Raw genomic sequence first — 23,184 nt, 5'->3', positions numbered from 1 at the left:
AGAAGTAGCACTTCGGGTGCTCAGCTGAACGGAGTCAGACTGTGACGCCATGTCCCAACATAGCTGCAGCTGCGACCCGCATGTGGAGTGCTCGTTGCCAGCCGCAATGGATTCAGTATTGCGGTAGGCTTAATCTAAAGTCTTAGCAAGTTGGAGAGTTCTCTGCAATGGCAGCCTGTCTTCTTGCCGTCACTGGCAGATGTAATTGGACCTCACCCCAGGCACGCAGACATCCCGGCACAGCTCTTCCATTTACTGGTCCATCGATATTGGGGAAGGGATATTGCCCCTGCATTCTTGCCCAGATTGTGCAGGACCTGAAAGAAATAGTCCAGAGTCTCACCATATTGCTGTTTTTTCAATGCCAGGAGGTACAGTGAGTAGTCTTCATTTACCTGCAATCTGTAGAGGTTGCAGACCTCGGTCATGGCAGTAGAGTAGGTTGTTCAGCCCCTGATCACTAAGTATGCACGGCAGCTGACCCTCACTCGTAGTAACTTGTTTCTTCTCGTCAGAGTCCACAACGACCTCAGAAGCTTCCAGGAATTCTGTGAAGCACTCGATCCACTGCTCATATAGCTCTGGGACTCTGGGCATCTGTGGGTTGAGGTCTAGTCTGTTGGGCTGCAGCAGTTTGTCCATCCCGTGTGGAAAATTTAAAGTTTAATAAATTGTTAGGCTCTATCAACAAGTCTAGAGCCGAAGAGCGAGGAACGATAGGTTTTATTATACTTTAGACTTGTAGCTGGCCCAATTCAAAGTGCTTGACTGAGGACAGGGAGAAGGGAGGTCAACCTTTATTCCAGGGTCACAAGGGGAGGAGTTACCAGGGAGTGAGTCACCAGTGGGTGACAGGCCAGCTATCTATCAGCAGTTACATATTCATATCACCACACCTTTCATTAAGGATTTCAGTCCATGGCTCTCCTTAAATGTGCTGTTTAACCCAGGTAGGCCATATTGCCCCCGTTGAGAATGGCTGACATAAAAGAATGCTATTCAGCCTATTGAGTTTATACTGACTCTCAACACAATTCCATTAATCCATTCAGATATTCCCATAAACAAGCTCTGGTTCTCCCACCAGCATCTGCACTTGGAATAATTTACAGTTGACAATTAACAACAACCGATATGAGTATGGGGTGTTGGATGAACTGAAGAGATTCCATAATATATCAGAGAAATACATATATTTTAATATTATGTGGATTAATATTATATCCATTTGAATCAAAAGTTAAATGTACTTCTTACTAAAGCTGTCTGTCTACAAAAGTTCATGACATTGGTTGACCCATTTGTGCTATAGATTAGCTTCATTGCAGAAATTTTCTGGAAATGAGATACAAAGATGTGGGAAAAAGGAACAAGGAAAGTTTTGAAGCTCTGAAGTAGTCATGCTTATCTCCAGTCTGCACTTGGATTGGCACTGGTGTGGATTTATTGGTTAAATTCATGGTTTCCAAGAGTGTTCCTACTTCAACAGTGTTTGGACAGAACCGTCATTCCCAGCTGCTTCCTCCGGCCACCCCGCTCTCCAATTGAAATGAGCTCCCAGGTACGACAAAACTACCACCCCAACTGTGAGGCCGCCGTCAGCCGTCAGATCAACCTGGAGCTCTACGCGTCCTATGTCTACCTCTCCATGTCCTACTATTTCGATCGTGCTGACATTGCATTGAAAAACTTTGCCGGCTTTTTTCTGGAGCAATCTCATGAGGAACGTGAGCATGCTGAGAGACTGATGAAGCGACAGAACCAGCGAGGAGGTCGCATCTTACTCCAGAAACCAAATTGGGATGAATGGGGAAGTGGTTTGGATGCAATGCTATGCTCTTTAGAGTTGGAGAAGAGTGTGAATCAGTCGCTTTTGGAGTTGCATAAACTGGCTACAGATAGGATTGACCCACATCTGTGTGATATTTTGGAGACCCACTACTTGGATGAACAAATCAAGTCCATCAAGTTACTAGGAAGCCATGTAACCAACTTGCGGAGATTAGATGCTACTGAAAATGGTATGGCAGAATACTTATTTGACAAACATACCTTGGGTAAAGAAAGTAGCTGCAAACTTGAATTGGTGTTAGTCTGCTGCTGCTCCTTTCAGCTCTGTGTGAACCACAGTGCACATTTAGCTTATTTGTAGTCTGTCCACCTTTCATACTATTTAATGATGTAATTGATACCACCGTAAACTTGAATGGATTCTTTTAAGCTGCATTCTGGCAGATTTATTGGAGTGTACTTGTTTTAAAAAGTTATTTTATCTGAATAAAGCAATCCAAAAGTGAAAAAAAAATCCATGGTTTCCATGTTATAATGCAGCAAACATTATTTGAAGATGAATTTCAATGGACAGTCAAATTTGAGGATGTTCCACCGTTTCCTTCAATGGATGGAGTTGTGAGTTCAAAAAAGGCCACGTATAATGATTGATGTTATTCACTACATTTATCTTCCAAGTTGACATATGGTGAATATAATATCCATTGTGTCTCCATATGTTTGAAATCCACTGTGAATCAGAGTGCTGCTCTTTGGCCACTGGGAGAGATAGTAGAGGAGGACACTGGTAAAGATTTCTACCTCCTTGGCAGACAGCAGAGACTCCCTATATCGTAATCCTTCATAGACATCAAGTAGCTATGGATCTCTCCACCTTCTCCATTGCCACCACCTTCTGCACTCCCATAATTGTATGGCCTCTTTTCCAATCCAGTGATGAACCTGAGATCCAAGCATTCAAGTCAACCCTATCGACCTCTTGTTCCAAACCATCAATATGATTAGGAAGCTGTCAGCACCTGAGCTCCTGAACCCTGCTCACTACTGATGCATTCACAAATCTAGTTCCAATATCTGATTCCCATGTGTGCAGAGGGATCTGGTCATCCAAATCCATAGCTCCTTAAAAATTACCAGTAGATATGGTGGAAAAAAAAGATGAATGACACTCTTGCTTTCTTTGGTTGGGAATTGAGTATATGAGTAAGAGGTTTGTTGCATCTGTTTTACACTGTAGTGAAACTGCACTTGAAATAATGTGTGCAATTTGGTCACCACATTACTGGAAGGATGTGTAGGCCTTAGAAAGAGTTACAGAAGAGATCTACCAGGATACTGCCTGGATTAGAGTGTACGAGCTCTGAGGAGAGCTTGGATAAACTTAGGTTGTTTTCTCTGGAGCTTTTGAGGCTGAGGGGAGAACTGATAGAAGTTTATAAAATTATGAGATTTGTATGTTCCTGTGCTCTTCTGTTCTATGTTGTAAGTTAGCTTTCTCTATAACTGAAATATCTAAAACAGACCATTTGGAACATAAAAAAGGTATCAGAACTTGTATACCATTTGCTTTTGTATTTACAGGGTAACTATCAAAAAGGATCCAGAAAATATGATTTTCTCTTTTGTAAAGAGTGTTTTTCATCAAGGTTACCTCAACTTGGTCTTGGGAAAATATAATTAGAACATCTCCAAAGTGTAGATATTGTGGTTTCACTTTAGATAATATGTTTGGTTATGTGGAACTACTTTGGAAGAGACATGAGATATTTAAGTACCAATCTTGAAGCAACAATGATGTTACAGTAATACAAAATAGTGCTTAGGCCACTGTTGGAATATTTTGTGCAGTTTTGGTCATCATATTTTGAGAAGGATGTGATTAAACTAGGGAGCACGACATATATTGCCTGGATTGTGGAGCCTGAGTTCTCAGGAATGATTGGATAGGCTGGGTCCATTTGCCTTGAAGTATAGGAGCCTGATAAGTAACATGATAAAAGTATATATAATTCTAACAGAAATTGAAATGGTAGGTAGCCAATGTCTATTTTCCATGGTAATAAAGGTGTCTAAAATTAGAGGTCAGAGGATTGAGGAAAGAGATTTAAAGGAGATCTGAGGTGTAATTTTTTTTTACATGAAGAATAGTTGGTATTTAGAATGAGCTGCCAAAGGAGATGGTAGAAACAGGAACAGTAACAACATCTCATGAATCTTAGGACAGGTACCTGAGTGAACACAAGATAGAGGGTATGGGATAAATGCTGTGTGTTCCCTGTATAGTTATAGATTACCATGATAGCCAGCATGGATCCAGTGGGCTAAAGGACCTGTTTCTATGCTGTGCAATCCTGTCTTTGTTTGGAAAATGAGAGGGAATAATCACTTTACTGGGATGCAGCATTTTCTCAATAAATGAACAGTCTCTGCCTGTACCCTATAATTGTATGATTCATTTCCAATTGTGTGTGCCTAGCCATCCTTAATAATTGCAACATCCCAGTCCTCAGCCAAAGAATACTGCTCCACAGGCTGATCATTCTCCAGGATAAAAAATCTTGAACAGAATGTTGGATAATTATTTATACAGTGTAGAGTGATAAAGCTATCACAATCAAGAGCATTTTTATGTATTTTTTATTGGTGTGGATGCCACCAGTAAGGCCAGTAATCACTGAATATCCTTTAATTGTGGTGGAGAATGTTAATGGTGAACTGTCTTCTTGGACTACTGCAGACTTTGTAGTAAATGTATTTCCACAATGTTTTCATATTCAGTACTCCAAAATCTTTACCTATCAGCAATAAATGAATGGTGAAGAATTTTGTTTATGTTTTCCTGGTTAACAAGAAACATATTGAAATAATTATTTGGCAGTAAAGTGTTTAGATACTTAGAGAAAGCTAGATCATCTTCTGGGAAGCTTATCTCACAGGGTAAAGGGAAAATTGACTTGCGAATTGACACAAAATGGGTGTCATCTTGGATTAATTGTATACTGGCATAAAAATCTCATATGTCTGTCCTGCTTGTATGTGATGGTTAAAACATTTGAGAATTATTTAATGTGCTAAAGTGAGGATTGTTTAAAAACAGAAGATCTTGTTGCCATTTTTGATTGACAATGTGTGTTCATTTGTGAAAGGGTTGTCATATACATAAGTGTTGTAGCAGCATTGGAGATGTGAGTGCTGCAGGGCTTCAATTCTTTGACAGATTTTTTAAAGGTCACAGTGTTTATCTTGACCACAGGAGCGATGTATTGGAATTGCTTCTAGGCCCTAGAATTCTGGAATTCATTCCTGTCATTCATCATCTTGTGACCTCCTCCCCATTCCTGGTCTATATCTGTTTGCTGATTCCTGCACCAATGGTATAGGTGTTTCCTTCTGCATCTCAACCTTGTCAATTAAGATAATGAGATCAGCTTTTGTAAATTTGACAGCCTGTTCTCTTCTCAGCAGACTGTCCTTTACAGTCCTTTATTTTTCTTTATAACACAATGGAACAATTTTCAGCTCGAGCATTTCACCACAATTAATGTTGGGAGGAATGTATTGGAAGAGAAGTAGTAATCAATATCCTAACTACAGAGGTCATTATGTGGTGAATTTGCTCAAATGAGGATTTTTTTCTCTAGAATTTAGAAGGTTAAAGTGATTTAGTAGATGTTTTCAGAATATGTTAATAGTAATTACTCTGTTAGGATAAATCTTTTGAGGAAACTAAGGAGAGTTATTTGTGCACATGATGATAGAAGTATTGAATTCTGACACAAAAATAATCTGATCAAAGGTTATTTATGGGCATTAGTCTTCACTCCATTAAGGACAACCTTAAGAGACCATGTCTCAAGAAAGCAGATTCTATCAAAGACCCTCACCACTCTTTTCTCACTGCTACCTTCAGAAAGGAGGTTCTTTGGCTTAGCTTCGCGGACGAAGATTTATGGAGGGGTAATGTTCACGTCAGCTGCAGGCTCGTTTGTGGCTGACAAGTCCGATGCGGGACAGGCAGACACGGTTGCAGCGGTTGCAAGGGAAAATTGGTTGGTTGGGGTTGGGTGTTGGGTTATTCCTCCTTTGTCTTTTGTCAGTGAGGTGGGCTCTGCGGTCTTCTTCAAAGGAGGTTGCTGCCCGCTGAACTGTGAGGCATCAAGATGCACAGTTTGAGGCGATTTCAGCCCACTGACGGTGGTCAATGTGGCAGGCACCAAGAGATTTCTTTAGGCAGTCCTTGTACCTCTTCTTTGGTGCACCTCTGTCTCGGTGGCCAGTGGAGAGCTCGCCATAGAACACGATCTTGGGAAGGCGATGGTCCTCCATTCTGGAGACGTGACCTACCCAGCGCAGTTGGATCTTCAGCAGCGTGGATTCGATGCTGTCGGCCTCTGCCATCTCGAGTACATCGATGTTGGTAATGAAGTAACTCCAATGAATGTTGAGGATGAAGCGGAGACAACGCTGGTGGAAGCGTTCTAGGAGTCGTAGGTGATGCCAGTAGAGGACCCATGATTCGGAGCCGAACAGGAGTGTGGGTATGACAACAGCTCTGTATACGCTAATCTTTGTGAGGTTTTTCAGTTGGTTCTTTTTCCAGACTCTTTTGTATAGTCTTCCAAAGGCGGATTTGCCCTGGCGAGTCTGTTGTCTATCTCGTTGTCGACCCTTGCATATGATGAAATGGTGCAGCCGAGATAGGTAAACTGGTTGACCGTTTTGAGTTTTGTGTGCCCGATGGAGATGTGGGGGGGCTGGTAGTCATGGAGGGGAGTTGGCTGATGGAGGACCTCACTTTTCTTCAGACTGACTTCCAGGCCAAACATTTTGGCAGTTTCCGCAAAACAGGACGTCAAGCGCTGAAGAGCTGGCTCTGAATGGGCAACTAAAGCGGCATCGTCTGCAAAGAGTAGTTCACGGACGAATTGCTCTTGTGTCTTGGTGTGAGCTTGCAGGCGCCTCAGATTGAAGAGACTGCTATCCATGTGGTACCAGATGTAAACAGCGTCTTCATTGTTGAGGTCTTTCATGGCTTGTTTCAGCATCATGCTGAAGAAGATTGAAAAGAGGGTTGATGCGAGAACCAACAGGTCGGGTCAGATACAGCAATGAGCTCTCTGAACCCTTCTCCATTAACAAGAAAGGAGGTGCAGAAGCCTGAAAAAGCAAACCCACATTACAAAAACAGCTTCTTCCTCACCACCATCCTATTTCTCTTTTTTGCACTAGTTACTTATTTTTTAAATCTTATATTTACAGAATTGCCATTTGTAGCAAATTTGCATCTATAGTGCACAATATTGCTGCCACAAAACAACAAATTTCATGACCCATGTTCAGAACAATAAATTCTGATTCTGATTTATTAATTTTAAATCTGAGATTGATAGATGTTTGTCATCCTAAGGCAATATGAATTGCAAGGAACAGATGGGAGTGTGAAGCTGAGTCATGAGGAGAAATAGTACTATGTTTCTTTATCTTGTAGTTCAGTTTAGTCTTACACCTCCATTACCAAATCAATTTTGCATTTACAGTGGTAAGAATGGAGTATGAACACTTGATTTCACAGGAATGCAATAAAATATCAAATATTTGATTTGTCAGCAATATAGACATTAAAGAGAGTACTAGCATAAGCCCCCTCGATTGTGACAATTGGATGTGGTGGCATGGATGAGTATGTTGCTTCTGAGGCAGTGACAGAAGATGAAATTCTTGTGAGGAGGAATGGTAATGTTTGACTCCTCTTAGTCTGTGGACGTCACAGGGAACCAAATAGATAAAATGTCAAAAATTTTGTGACTCAGACTGCACATCATTTGACCCACAGGTCAAATTATTGAAAATTTCAACAACATCTGCATGTTTTCTCTTCTTTCAACATATGTAATGTTAAACTTTAGGATATAACTTTAGGAGGATAATGTTACAGGTCAGGAGTAGGTAGCTCAAGTTCACCCTTTGCTTGACCTGAGGGAAACATATTTTGTCCCTGTGGAGATGTAGTCAGCATTCACAGGCTGTGTCCATTTTGGCCTGCATCAGGACTCAGCATTTCCTGCTCACTCCTCAGGCTCTAGGCCTCTATTCACCCTCGACCCATCATCCCTCTACCTGAGCAGTCCTTTACCCAACCTCTACTCACCCCTCACTCCACTCACTCTGCCTCTACCCACCCCATCCTATACATGCCCCTCTACTGCCTCTCCCCTCAACCTGTTCCTCCCTCTACCCGTACAGGGTACCTATACAGGTATAGGTAGATCCCGAAATCTGGCCTCTGCTTTATTTAGTCTTTTCTTCCAAAGGCAGCTCTCAGTCAATCTGAGTAGAATTTTGCTTTGAAACCGGTTATTTCTCTGCTGCCAAAGTGGAGAAATTAGATCATAGGTGACATATCCCTGCTCTTGTGTGATGTGACCTAATCACAGGGGCCTGTCTGGGATCAATATCCTAGGGGGATTCTCCCACTGCTACTTAAGTGATCCTTATGCCATCGGTGCTCTGTGGTTAGTAAAGTGGTATGTAAGTGGAAAGAAAATGTTTGAAAACCACTGGTTTAAAATAATGTGGCAGAGGAATGTGAGTCCATGCAGAAAGACAGAGTGAAGCAATGCAGAGACCAAAGCAAAAGATAGAAAAGAGAAAAGTAAGAATGGAGCACAGAAAAGCCACAAAAATTACTAGATTCTAGAAGGTTAATGAATGTAAAGGTCAATGAACATGTGGCACAAATCAGTGCTGCAAAGGTGTATGATTTAGTGGCCATTACAGAAACATGCTTGCAGGGTGGAGATTATTAGAATTAAATATCAAAGAATATCAGGTAATTTAGAGGATAAGCAGGAATGTATGGGAAGATATAGCATTCTTAATTAAGGAAGAGATCTGGCAAACAGTGAGAGACGATATAAGATCTAAGGAGCAGATGTTGAATCTATCTGGGTAGAGATTAGGAACAGTAAATGAAAAAAAAATCACTGGTGGGAGTTGTCTAAAGGCCGCCAAATAATTACATTACATTGGGACAGGCAATAAACCAAGAAATATCTGGTGCATATAGTACTGGAATGGCAATTGGAATGGGGGTTTTTAACTTGTACGCAGATTGGATGTATCAAGTTGGTCAAGGCAGTCTTTATAGAAGTGAAAGCTTTCTTCAACAGCCCTTTACTGAACCTATAAGGGATCATGCTACTTTAGATCTGATTCTGTGGAATGAGACATAGGATTCCTCTTGAAAGAGTGATCACAGAATGATGGAATTTCTTACACAAATGGGGGGTGTAATAGTTCAATCCAAAACCAATGTATTATGCTTAAACAAGGGAGACTACAATGCGATCAGGGAAGAGTTGGGTATCGTGGACTGGAAATGCAGGCTGCATTGTGGGACAATTGAGGAACAGTGGAAGAGTTGCAAAGAGATTTTTCTGAGAGCTCAACAAAGTATATTCCAGTTAAAAGCAAGGACAGTAAGGTTGGGGACAGCCAGCAAGTAAACCACACATGTCAAACTCTGGCCCGCGGGCCAAATTTGGCCCGCGATATAATTATATTTGGCCCGCAAGATCATTTCAAAAATGTATTAGAGGTGGCCCGCCGATGCTGTTTTTTGGTAATGTCACCCCCACCATCCTCCCCCTTCATTGCACATCCTTCCCCATTGTAACACGAGAAATTGTAACACGAGAAGTCTGTCGATGTCATCAGCCGGCAAGCCGGTTGGAAGGCTCCCCGCACAACCAGTCACTTCTCCCACCTGTCGAGCGGTGCGGCGGATGGGCGAGCGCCTGTGATTTCCTGTCAGCGCGACGGGCATGGCAGGCTGTGCACGGCCCCCGGGCAGCGCGAGCCCCGCGCGACTGGCACCGGACGGCCCTTCCACAGCGCGAGCGCACTTCTCCCAGTCGCCACGGCCTTCAGCACTTGCACCCGCGCGGATCCCAGGGATGGCTGGTTCGGCCCTACACGTGATGGTGGCTGTCCACAAAGGCTGATCGGCAGCGCGCTGGGCCTGAGTGGGTGGGTAAGCAGGGGTGGGCAGAGGGTGTAGGTGAAGAGTAATGGGCAGGGGAAGTTATGGTGGTGCGAGGGGCAGTTAGAGGGAGGGATGAGTAGAAGGAGGGGTGGATAGGGAAGAGGTAAAAGGGGAGGGGCAGGGCGAGTAGGGGAGGGGTGATTAGAGGGTGAGAGACGGGTAGAGGGAGGAACAGGTTGAGAGGAGAGGCAGTAGAGGGGCATGTATAGGATGGGGTGGGTAGAGGCAGAGCGAGTGGAGTGAGGGGTGAGTAGAGGTTGGGTAAAGGACTGGTCAGGTAGAGGGATGATGGGTCGAGGGTGAATAGAGGCCTAGAGCCTGAGGAGTGAGCAGGAAATGCTGAGTCCTGATGCAGGCCAAAATGGACACAGCCTGTGAATGCTGACTACATCTCCACAGGGACAAAATATGTTTCCCTCAGGTCAAGCAAAGGGTGAACTTGAGCTACCTACTCCTGACCTGTAACATTATCCTCCTAAAGTTATATCCTAAAGTTTAACATTACATATGTTGAAAGAAGAGAAAACATGCAGATGTTGTTGAAAATTTTCAATAAATATTTAGTTCGGCCCTCGACTTTGTCCAAGTTTTTAATTTTGGCCCTCTGTGAATTTGAGTTTGACACCCCTGAAGTAAACTGTCACAAAATACAAAAACAGATAGTAAAATCTCCAATTTCCAATTGTAGTCCTGAGTCCATGAGAGCTCCAATCTCCAATATCCAAGTTGTGGCACTGCCAGAGCCACTGAAATGGCAGCGCTGCCATTGGTGTGGACCCATAGAGAGTGAGGAGCGGAGATACAGCACTCTCACGGGGTCTAACCGCCCAGTCAACTGCTGTCAGCTCTGCATAGGCTTTGAACGGCCCATTAAAGAAGCCGACGGTAGGTTTATTTAAAATTTCGCGACCATGGGGACTGGCGAAGATAGTGACACCTATGGGGTAACCACCCCCATCTGAGAAAGAGAAGTAGAGGAGACCACACACAGGTCAGTGATCACGGCAGCAGACCATTGAGGTGGCTCTGCGGCTAAAAGACCCATGCATATGGCGGGTTGCCGGCGACTCAAGGCAAGGGGCTGCTGGAAAGTGCTGCCGGAAGTCTCGCACTGGGCTGCGGACTGATGGAGACTCGCTCAAAACTGGTAGAAGTGGTACCAGGTATTGGAACCGGGATGTGAGGGGGTGCAAAAGGTACTGAGGGGTTCCTGACCATGTCAGAGGTTTGGATCTGGAGCTTGGGACGTCAATGGTTTGGACTAGACTCTATGTGGTTGCGGAGGCTCTGGAAATGGTGGAGGTGAATCTACGGACATTCGGTGACTCTGGGGGGGATGCTCCTTTGCTTCTCTTACTCTGATACCAGGCAATTTCTGCTGATGGCGAATCTGTGAGCTTTACAGCAGGCAAGAGCAATTTCATGTAATATGACACTGTTTTATTATAATGACAACAAAATTGAATTTTGAATCTTGAATAAGCCCTCTCATCAGATTCCCAATGTTTCCTGCCTGGTGGTGCAGCCCACTGGTGCCAGGTATCTTTCCCTTTACAATGATCCATTCTGAGACAGCTTATTCCTTCTTTATCATTAGTTGAGGTATTGCTATGGGGTTTCAGGCATAAGGAGACATCTTTTTCACCATCTTTATATTCCTCTGCTACTTGCTCCTGCTTATTCTCCAGTTTTCCTTTCACTGACCCATCTCCATTTCTTAATAAACTGGAGCCAATAAGAGGTAGCATTGTAACAGCAGGCTTGCTGGTAAGATTATTTATATTTGATAAATAGATAAATATACCTGTAAGGATGCAGTTTTAATATGAATGCTCAACAGATTTGACAGTCTGTATTCTCAATTGATTTCGGCCCAGCAGTGCCCCATTTGCTCATGAGGAAGAGAACTCTCACCTCTATCCTGAGGAAATTCTCCCATTCTGGTTTACTCCTTCCTATTTTTTGTAGCATTTGTGTAAAATAGAATATAAATGATCACACCAATAACAACTAATATATCCCAGGTTTATTGGATGAATTCTTGAGGGGATGGGGATGGGATTTGAGGTGCGTACAAAAGTGAGTTGTGATTGCATTTTTGTCTTGGGTGTATTTGCCAATGAACAGAAATACAATTGAACAGTATTTAATTGTCTGAATGGTTCATCAGGACAGACCTATTAAAGTTATAATACTTCCAACAGTAGTTTATTGTATGGAGAATATGACCTCTGCAGTATAGAACAGTGGGTATCCTTTGCAAGAGGTTCTAATGACAACCCAAGCAGCAGTGGCATATCTAGGTCAAGTGGTGCCCTAGGGCTGCCACTGACATTGGCACCCATATGTAAAAGAAACACAAAAAAACCACCACCACACACACAGGTTGTGGATACAGGTTGCGACTCTATGAAGTAATGTATTTAGTTAAGATTTTATTCTATACTTTAAATTACTTTGTTCAGTTTGTTGTTCCATTAAATAAAACATCAATGAGTAATTTTATGTGACAACCATCAATTCACAGATTCAGCAAGGTGTTAATTGGAAAATCTTCTTGGGTGGCTGGGGCTGGCTGTCAGCAAGGTTGTCAGTGGGTGGCTGGGGTGGGCCGACAGCGGGTGGCTGGGGCAGGCTGTGGCAGCCCCACCAACTGCCCAGCCTTCAGCACCTCACCTTGCTGGTTTGGCCTTTGGGACTGCTCTTCAGTGCCAGTGGCTCAAAGCAGGATCAATGGGAAAAATGGCCATCTTCCCTACCCATAATCCCCCATGCTCTGCGTTTCCCTGGCTGGTGCTGGCACTGGCAGAACGGTTCCAGCTGCGTGGGGGATTATGGGTAAGGAACACGGCCATTTTTCTCATTGATCCCACATTGAGCCGCCACCAGGTGCCATTTGTGCGCTGGAACGGCCCCAAAGCGGCCCAATGAGATGCCGGCTGGTATCAGAGCCCTCGAGTGAGCTCCGGCAGCACAGCATTGCACTCCTGGGATGGAGATTAATTATTGAGTTAGGGACTCAGATAGTGGGCGGGGAAGGCGAGGCCGGTGGCACCCCCCTGCAAGTGACACCCCTGTTCTCTGCCCCACCCGCCATACCCTAGATATGCCTATGCTGAGCAGGTCATTTTCACTTCTCTTAGTGCAGAGGGCATCCTTCCTGACATATATCTCCTTAACCGATTTGATATTGTCTCTCTTAGAAGATTTAGGGATTTTTTTTTACCGGCCCAACAACCTTCTTATCTTCCATAGCAGTTATTTTGTACGATGTTACTATGTATCTTTTAAGAGGCACAAGCTTTTAAAGACTACTATTGATTACTATGCCACAGCAGCTGAATGAAATTCAGAGCTTTTCAGTCGGGACCCATACTACTTGACATTTAATGAAGTGATTGCCAGTTATGCAAAGCTCACTGCCAAAAACAAGAAAGCACTCTTCTATTCCTACCTTTAGCCAATATTATGTTTTCTTTTTACTTTGGTTTGATTTGACACAGACACAGCACATCACAATGTTTTTACAGTCTGAAAATGAAACAAACCAATTTCTAGGTAATTGTGCTTCACAAATAATTTGTTGATAATGACTGTGAACAGTTTAAAAGAAACCAATATTCATGCGAAAAGAACTTAGACCTTTTGTAAATGATTTGAACAACAGAACAATCTCTAAAAATAGTTTCTTATTGCTTCATAATTCACCATTCCTGATGGCCATGATCCTTTCAACTTGTTTTAGAATATCAGCTGTCTGTAGAAATCAGCTCAAGGCAGTCCCAAAGGCAGTTATTAAAGACAAGTTTCAGTACTTAATTATATTTTGTAGAAATTCTCAACAAGATGTATGGTTTTGGAAATTCTGAAAGATAGTTCATAAACTTCTTAATGTATTGCATGAAATGAAGTTCTATGAATCAATGCAAATCGATCCTTACTTTGTAGGTAATGTAAAAACTCCTTTGACTGAGTATTTGGATATAATGAGACTGAAAGTTAGGAACTTTAATGAAGTGTCTTCTGTTAAAGTATTCATATATTCAGAAAAATTCTGTTTGAGCTTTTGGATGGAACTAAAGCTGAATTCTTTCTGAAAAATTGTAATTAGAGCACAACCCTGTGGTCAAAGATTCACTTCAAGCTACAGATGTATTTTAATTTCAAATCAGATACTTTTATAACAAATTAATATTTGCAAAAACATTACATTTACTTTTTCATGTGTTTCTTCATGGTTTAATTGACTTCAGTATGTTCTTATCATTGTGTACCTTTGATCATGATCTCTTCCAACATTATAAATAATATGGATATAAAGTTTGCTTTTTTAAGTAAGTTTTTTTTAGAACATTAGCCAGTTAAAATTGTTCAGTATTTTATTCTCTTGCATTTATATTGGTAAAGTCTTCCAGCTAAATAAAAAATAATTAGCTATTCCCAGTGTTGCTGAAGTCCATAGCCAAGTAAGGCAGGTCAGTCGGTGCATCCTAGATTCTGACATTTCAAATTACCTGAATAATACCTGCAGCAATCTCCAGACCTAATTAACACTCCATGCAATTATGGCCAGGTCTAAATGTACAACCTGTCTGGAGGAGCTTGAAACAGCTTGGATATTTTTCTAGAAAGCCCTGCATTCCTCTGACTTCTTAGGTAAAATTGTAATGTCTTCCGGTATTTTTGTCTTGGTGAAATAAGTTATTTCCATCAAATAATCAATGCGCTGCCGAATGAGTTCATTTTAATGCACTCAATCATGCCTCTATAATGTTCATTGCTTACGGGCGTAGGCATCAGTAATGTAGGAATTTTATATAGTTTCAGTTTGGCCATTTCATAAAATATTCATGGAATCAAAAATGTGCATCAAAATAGCGGCTGGATGAATTACATTTATGTGGTTGCTGTTGTGGCAGCAGATGGTTGCCCCTGTCAGTGTCAATAATTTGTAGGTATTTTTAACAATTCAAAATTAAACTGCATGTAACCTTTATTTTACATATTATTTAATTGTTTAACATTCATATGATGAAGAGTTGCTTTAGTTGCAAAAGAAAAAAAAATACATACAATTGATGCTCGGAATTTTATTTCCATTAATATAAACATTTTAATGGCTGGTGTTGAAAGATATTGATGTTCCTTCTATGAGGTTTTGATGATGTTTATCTGCTTCACATTTAGTCTTTTCACAGTCAATCTTTATGTGTTTCACATCCTGTCATCCCAGTTAAGCCTTTACCATAAATTATACTTTTTCAGGAAATGCAGCAAACATGTATCAGAATCAAATGGTATTTCTTTGAGTCTACAATTTCCAGGCTTAACTACAGTTATTGAGGTTTCTGCTTCTTTGTTTGTCAGCTATGATTTTCTTCCTGTTATGGTGAATAGGCATGAATTCTTTGCACAAAACCTGCATTTGTTTATATTCTCCTTAGTTATGAAATTTTATGACAAATATAAAGAATTGTCTCTCAATTTATGCATTTTTTAATAATCAAGCATAGTATTTGATAGTGTGATGAATATTGCACTGGATACCAATGGAACAAAAAAATGAACAAATAACCATATTAATAGTCAATTCTCAGACAATTGGGTCAATTAGGATGATGAATAAACATCAAAATGTTTCTTCAAATAACTAACATGTATTATCCGTTATAATTGATCGAAAAGAACTAAAGTGAAATCTGAAGAGCTTTTATTTTCCACTGTTAAATAAAGGAATTAACATTGAGCCATCAGTTACTACCCTACACCTTGTGGATCCACCACACTTGGTCTTTAGGTTAAGCTGTTTATTTTGCATTAAAGTCCAATGCAAAAGTGCATTTATGGGAAGTGGCAGAATAAATGCATTCTTAAAGCCCCATATAAACAGAACTCATCATAAACATATGGATTTACTGCCACTTTAAAATTTTAGACAAGGACTGAACTGAGTAATGGCTGAAATCCTCCACAGCTCTGCTGGTATTTGGATTTTATCTGTCCATAAACTCAGATTTCAGTGCAAATTGGGAAGTGCTGAACCTCTGCACATTATTGCCCTGGATTTCCTGATTGTTTTGATACTGAGATTCTTCAAATTGCCGAGTGGCAGAGAAAAACCTTGTGTGGTTTCCCAGCACTTATACTGGGAATCCTGCTCAATGAATTTGTGCCAGGTTAAACCAAACAATGGAACAATAAACCCTTACATTGAATGGAGAAGAATGGTCTTGAAGAAGAAGGGCAAATATAAACTATTTACCACATTTTTCATTTAATTGAGTTAATTTGTTATTTTGACATATTTTCCAGATTAAATGTATTATCTTTAATTAGTACGATTACAATTAAATAATCATATTTCTTAAAAATCATGTATGTTTAGAAGGGTATTTTTTTGATGGTTGAACCAACTCTCAAAGCATGTCAGAAAGCCTAGTGTTACACAAGGACTCTAATTAGGTAACGACTTCATCCTGCTGAAGTCCGCTTCGTGATATCTGCTCAAAGTAAGAGTAAGTTGAATAGGCCCTTTGGCCCATGTGTCTAATAGGGTAGCCATTCCAAAGGAGGGCATGGTCATAGGTTACTATATATACACACAGTGTGTTTTCATTTTTTAAAATTTAAATGGTATTGCAAAAACAACAAATGCAAACACACTGTATGGTAACCTATGACCATGTCTTCCTTTGGAATGGAGCATAATGCCCAAATTAAACTAAACCCCTGCTGCTTGCTCATGATACATATCCCTCTACGCCCTGCATACTCATCTGTACATCTGCAAGCTTCTTAAACTCTACTATTGTGTGTGCTTTACCACTATTTTTGACAGCCCATTCCTGGCACCTGCCACAATCCACAAAAAAGGTCTTGCCCCACCCCTTATCTTAAATGTATGTAACATTTTTATTCTAGGAGAAAAAATTCGGACTGTCTATGCTATCAATACCTTTCATAATTTTATAAACTCCTATCAGGTCTACCCTTAGCCTCTGATGTCAAATTTTAACAGGCAGTCAGTGAGTTCAGGTGGGTCTCTGCTTTGTGAAGGTTTGGATCAATATCTTGATAATGGTTTATTCCTTCTTTCCAGAATAGAGATTTTACATGTACGTAACTGATTTGAATGTTTTATGATGTTGCATGAACAAAAACCTTAAAGCATGCTTCAGTGTGCTAACAATGTCATGAATATAAAATATAAAGAATATAATGCTGAAACCAGTTTCTTGGTGTTATGTGATGTGGTTAATTAAAGTAGATGAGGACTCATTCCTGTGATGGTGACATAAGGGAGGAAAGCTAGAAAATTACATAGTTTCCTCAAGATGATCTTTCTGGAGACTGTTACATAACATAGATTTAAAACATATATCAATTATTTGTTCACAGTTAAAGTAACAAAGAAAGGTAAGTAGAAAAAGAAAGTAGAATTACTGAAGCTTAATTTGAAATCTATCAGTTGTTATCATTAGTTATTATTGAAGATATTGAAAAGAGGGACTGACAGCAGTCTCAGGCCAAAAATTAAAATCAAAAGTTGTGTTACTGTAGGCCTTTAAAAAATAAATTTATGCCTGTTTGTCATTGAGAGTTATTCAGATGTAAATATACTTGCTGTCCTATCCATTCTTGTTATTGGCAGAAATCCTCTAAAATGTGTGCAAGCTGTGGCACCTAAAACTGGAGCAATATAATGGGGAGTAACCATTTAGGAAAGGAACCAGTATTTGGCTCACTCACCTGCCTCTCGGGTAATTTAGTTTAGGCATAATTCTAAAGAAAACATAAACCATGACTTTGGTGCAAGCTGCCAACTAGGACAGTAAGACATGGCACCTAAGCAAAAAGAAAGGATGTAGATTTGAAGTTCCAATCAATAAAATTGAATTAATAATTTTTAGACTCTTGTATTTCCAGCACAACATCCGCAATGTTGTCTTTTCCTCCATCCTTTGCTCTACTCATTTTTTTTTTATGTTACGTGGAGTTAATTAAAGTAGATGAGGACTTGTTCCTGTCATGCTGACATTTGGGGGGAAAGCAAGATGGATCATCTACTTGGCAAGCCTGGATTATGTTCCTCCTTTATTATTTATTTCAATATTTTGGTGGACTATCCACATTAACATGGGGAGTCTCTCTTGGAAATTAAGGTGTCAGAATCTAAAAGCAGTGTTGAGTTGCTGTGAATATGTATGATGTTTAAAACAGTTATTTAAAAGCATAAGAATGTAATATCTGGCCAAATAACAAATGACTCTACAATCAATTACATAAGTTTTTAGTTATTGATGGATTATCTGCCAAATCTGGATACCAATGTTTAACAGTTATCACAAGGATAGATATAATGAGAAATCTGTCAAACTTTATCTTTGTTTATTTTTTTTAAGAGAATATAAGAATATTAGAAATAGGAGCAGGAGTAAGCCATTTGCCCCAACAAGGCTGTACTGCCATTTAAAATGATCACGACTGCCACCTATCTGCCATTTTTTTCTGTAACCCTTAATTTCCCTATTGGGCAAAAATCTATCAAACTCTGTTTTAAATATGTTTAATGAGGCAATAAATATTTATATTTCCTGCTTCCTTTGGAAAAACATTTCCTCTTCAACTCCATCTTAAATATACTCCTGTGAATCTTGAGGGTATTTTCCCTAATTCTTGTCCCACCTCCCATTGAAAACATTCTCTTGTCTCTATCTTATGTATCCTTTCATAATTTTATACATTTCTATAAGGTTCCCCCTTATTCTTCTGAAACCCAGTGTATATTTATTTTCCGGTTGGGCACCCTCTAGCCACGTGGCATGAACATTGACTTTACTGCTTTCCATTAAACCTGCTTGCTTTTTCTTTCCCCTTCCCCTTTTTTTGACATTCCAGTTCTTTCACCCATTCTGGTGTCCCCTCCCTCCTTTCTCCACTATCATCTGCTGCCTTGCCACCTGCCCCCTTCCCCCTTCATACCCTTTTGTTCAGACGCTTGCTGGTATTTTCTCATACTTTGATGAAGGGCACGAGCCCAAAATGTCAGTTATGTATCTTTGCCTTTGCTGCATAATGGACACTGACCTACTGAGTTTCTCCAGCATTTTTGTTTTTACTTCAACCGAGGTGCCTACAGAATTTTGTGATTTACTCCTTTATTTCCTTGTTATTCAAGGCCTTACTGACCTTGTTTTTAATTTCAGTATCTTTTTGTTGAGCACTATGAAAAATCTCTTTCAAAGTCTTCCACTGTTCTTCAACCAGCCCAACATACAGGAGTATTCCCAGTCTATGCTGTCCAATTCCTCCCTCGTCCCATTGTAGTCTCCCTTGTTTAAGCATATTACACTGGTTTTAGATCAAACTATTGCGTTCTCCATTTGTATAAGAAATTCATTCACACTGTGATCACTCCTTCCAAGAGAATCCCTAACTACATGATCATTAATTTTACATGTCTCATAGCACAGGACAAGATCTAAGATAGCATAATCCCTTGTGGGTTCAAGAATCCTATCTTACATACCTCAGATATTTCTCGATTTATCACCTGTGCCAGTGTAAAGTATGTTATTATTTGGTGACCTACAGTCTAAACAATCTACAACAGTGATTTTTTTTCCCTTTACTGTTCCTAATCTCTACTCAGATGGATTCAATATTCTGCTCCTCAAATCATATATTGTCTCTTACTGTTTCTCTGATCTCATCCTTAATTAAGAGTCCTATCCCACTTTGTGTACCTTCGCACCTTTCCCTCTATATTTCCTGATATGCATGGAAACTTAATTCCCAATCCTCTCCACTCTGAAACCATGTTTCTGTACCACCTCCCTTTGATCACTGACTTTGTTTCAAATGCTACAGTATTTTATGCTAGTTAAACTCACTGTCCTTTCCAAATCTAGTAATCTTTGTGTCCTTTGCTTTTGACCTTTCCCTTCTCCATTCTTACTTATCTCTTTTCTAACTTTTGCTTTGGTCTCTACATTGCTTCCCTCTGTCTTTCTGCTTGGATTCTCGTCCTTCTGCTATATTAGTTTAAACCCTCCCTATGTAGCATGAGCAAACAATCGCCAAAGGACATTGATCTCAGTCCTTCCCACATGTAGACTGTTCTGTTTGTCCCACCTCCCCAGAACCAGTTCCAGTGCCCAGGAATCTGGAACCCTCTACCTTGCACCACTGCTCAAGCCACATCTTTGCTCTTCTGCTGTTCCTCTCTGACGAGCACATGGCTAGTCAGAGTAGGAACAACAGAGATGACTACCTTTGTAAGTTTGTCTCCTAGCTTGCTGAATTTGGCTTGTAGGGCCTATACCACTTTTTCCTTTATTGGTGGTATCTATGTGCACAATGACAACTTGCTGTTCATTCTCTTTCAGAATCCCCTTGCAGTTGCTCCTAAATATATCCTTGACCCTCTCACCCCCAAATATTTGAACAGGTGTAGTGCAAAGTATCTGTAAATCTAAATATGGCTGGAAGTGGAAATTAATCTAAAATCTTTTCACCTATGGTACCTCAAAGAGCACAATAAATATTAGCGTTTGAATTACCAGAATATTTTGCTATTTTTCTTTTAATTCCAGATGACTTGTATACATAGTCCATAAAAGAGACAACAGATCTTCATCAAACGCTGCTCACCAAATATTTTCCTTTCATAGCATCCTGCTATTATTTGTCTACGCTCTAACCTTCCATCCATATTAGCCACGTTCTCCAGAATTAAATCTGCCATTATCTTTGCTGTACTGAATTTATGAGATACCTTGTTAAAATGTGTTTTCAAAATAATTTAAAATATATCTTCTATCTCTCTTTGCAAAACCATAGCATTGATTTAGCATTGCCTGTCCAATTGAAATCTATATTGACAGGCTCTGATTAGATATGAATTTTTTTTGATCAATTTGCAGAATGTGGTTATCACAGGCTTTCACTCCATTTAATGTCCAGCTCTAATTGCTCTGGAGAAAATAGTGCTGAACCATCTTTCTGAACCATGTAGAAGTTAGTAATGTCACACTGAGTTCACAGATTCATATCACACAATTGCTTTTTAGCCTTTCATATCTATGCTACTTTACACCAGAGTAATTGGTCCTCTTTAAGATGGGAGTAGTCATCTATGAATGGAGCCCAAAGAAAAGGGGGAAATCTTAAATGGATTTTTTACATCTGTATCTACTTGGGGGATGGACACTGAGTCCATAGAAATGAGGCAAAACAGCAGTGAGGTCATGGTCCCTGTACTGATTAAAAAGAGGTGCTTACTGTCTTAAGGCAAATAAAGGTGGATAAATCCCCAGAGCCTAACAAAATGTTCCTTTGGACCTTGATGAAGGCTAGTGCAGAAAGCAGGGGCCCTAGCAGAGTTACTTAAAATGGTGGGTGAGGTATCGGAGGATTGGAGGAGAGCTAATGTTGTTCCATTTAAGAAAGATTGTAAGAATAATTCAGGAAGTTATAAGTCCATCATCCAAACATCAGTAAGTACTATAAGGTATCATAAGAGACTGGATATAAAGGTACTTGTTGTCAGGGACTGATTAGGGATAGTCAGCATGGGTTTAGGAACATAGGAACATAAGAAGTAGGAACAGGAGTAGGCCAAAAATGGCCCATCGAGCCTGCTCTGCCATTCAATACGATCATGGCTGATCTAATTTATGACCTAACTCCACCTACCTGCCTTCTCCCCATATCCCCTAATTCCTCTATCATGTAAAAATTTATCTAACCAAATTTTAAATATGTTTAATGAGGCAGTCTCAACCATTTCCCTGGTTAGAGATTGAGGAAGTTACCAAGAAAGTTATTAACGGAAAGTTAGTGGATGTTGTCTACATGGATGTTGTCTACAAGGACCCACATAGGAGGTTGGTCAAGAAGGTTCAGTTGCTCAGTTTTCACAATGAGGTGGTAAATTGGATTAGCCATTGGTTTTTGCAGAAGAAGCCAGAGAGTGATGATTGCTTTTCTGACTGGAGGTGTGTGACTAGTGGTATTGGTGCTGAGTCCATTGTTATTTGTTATCTACTTCGGTGATCTAGATGATGATGTGGTAAACTGGATCAGCAAATTTGCAGATGACACCAAGAATAGGGTGTAGTGATCATTGAGGAAGGCTTTCAAAACTTGCATCAGAATCTGTACCAGCTGCAAAAATGGATGAAATTGGCAGATGGGATTTAATGAGGAAAAGTGTGAGATGTTGCACTTTTGGAGGACAAACCAGGGTAGGACTTGCATGGTAAATGGTAGGGAATTGTAGAATGAAGCAGAACAGAGGGATCTGGGAATACAAATACATAATTCCTTGAAAGTGGTGTCATAGGCCACTTTCAGGTAGAATCGCATGGAGAATGCGGCTCCGGAGCAGGTTGCGGGTGTCTGTGAAGGGACATTCAGGTGGCAGTGATGAAGGAGGTGTTCTGCCACCTGAAAGGTCTGAAGTGGGGAGAGGGGCTGCAAAGCAAACGCCAGCTCCTGAGTCTGGGCGGGGCAGCCGTCTGACAGCTCGCTTCCCCGCTGCCTGACATCCCTCCTTGCTGCCTGACAGCCCCACAGCACGGGACTACGGGGCTGGAGCAACCGGCGCGGGCCGTCAGAGGCCCGACGTCCCACGCCGGCTACTCCAGCCCTGTAGTCCCATTGCCAGGGGACTGTCAGGCAGCGGGGAGGGTAGGTGTCGCCACCGGGGCGGGTAGGTTTCGGCAGCGGGGATGGTAGGTTTCAGCAGCGGAGAGGGTAGGTGTCTGCAGCGGGGAGGGTAGGTGTCCGCATTGGGGAGGGTAGGTGTCCGCAGCGGGGAGGGTGGGTGTCCGCAGCGGGGAGGGTGGGTGTCAACAGCGGGGAGTGTAGGTGTCTGCAGCGGGGAAGGTAGATGTCTGCAGCGGGGAGGGTAGGTGTCCGCAGCGGGGAGGGTAGGTGTCCGCAGCGGGGAGGGTAGGTATCCGCAGCGGGGAAGGTAGATGTCTGCAGCGGGGAGGTTAGGTGTCCGCAGCGGGGAGGGTAGGTGTCCGCAGCGGGGAGGGTGGCTGTTAGCAGGTCGCCAGCTGACTGTCAAAGGCCTGCCCGCAGCTAGGCACCTGAAAACTGCTAGCAGCTTTGCCTGAGCTGCTTTCAGGTGCAACGGGGGATTCTTGGAGCAGGATATTATACCTACAGGAGAATGGTTAGGTAGGTAAACCTCCTGGCGGGTTCTCCACCTTCAGGTGGTCACCTGACAGCTGCATAGGAGTACAATAGGCTGCTTTACAGTCGGGTATTGTGGCCACTTGAAAGTGGGTATAGTTAGATAAGGTTGTAAAGAGAGTTTTGGCACATTGGCCTTCATA

General features: G+C 41.3%; 1 protein-coding gene and 1 pseudogene across 16 annotated transcripts in view; both read left to right on the top strand.

Annotated features, from left to right (window-relative positions):
• ttc29 (tetratricopeptide repeat domain 29) overlaps positions 1-23,184 on the top strand; it is a 445,918-nt gene that overhangs the window by 75,266 nt on the left and 347,468 nt on the right. The gene's annotated exons all lie outside the window — the stretch shown is intronic.
• LOC138758045 (ferritin heavy chain pseudogene) lies at positions 1,535-2,305 on the top strand (annotated as a pseudogene).

Source organism: Narcine bancroftii, chromosome 3, assembly GCF_036971445.1.
Source record: "Narcine bancroftii isolate sNarBan1 chromosome 3, sNarBan1.hap1, whole genome shotgun sequence".
NCBI lineage: Eukaryota > Metazoa > Chordata > Chondrichthyes > Torpediniformes > Narcinidae > Narcine > Narcine bancroftii.
This window is presented reverse-complemented; position numbering and strand designations above follow the sequence as displayed.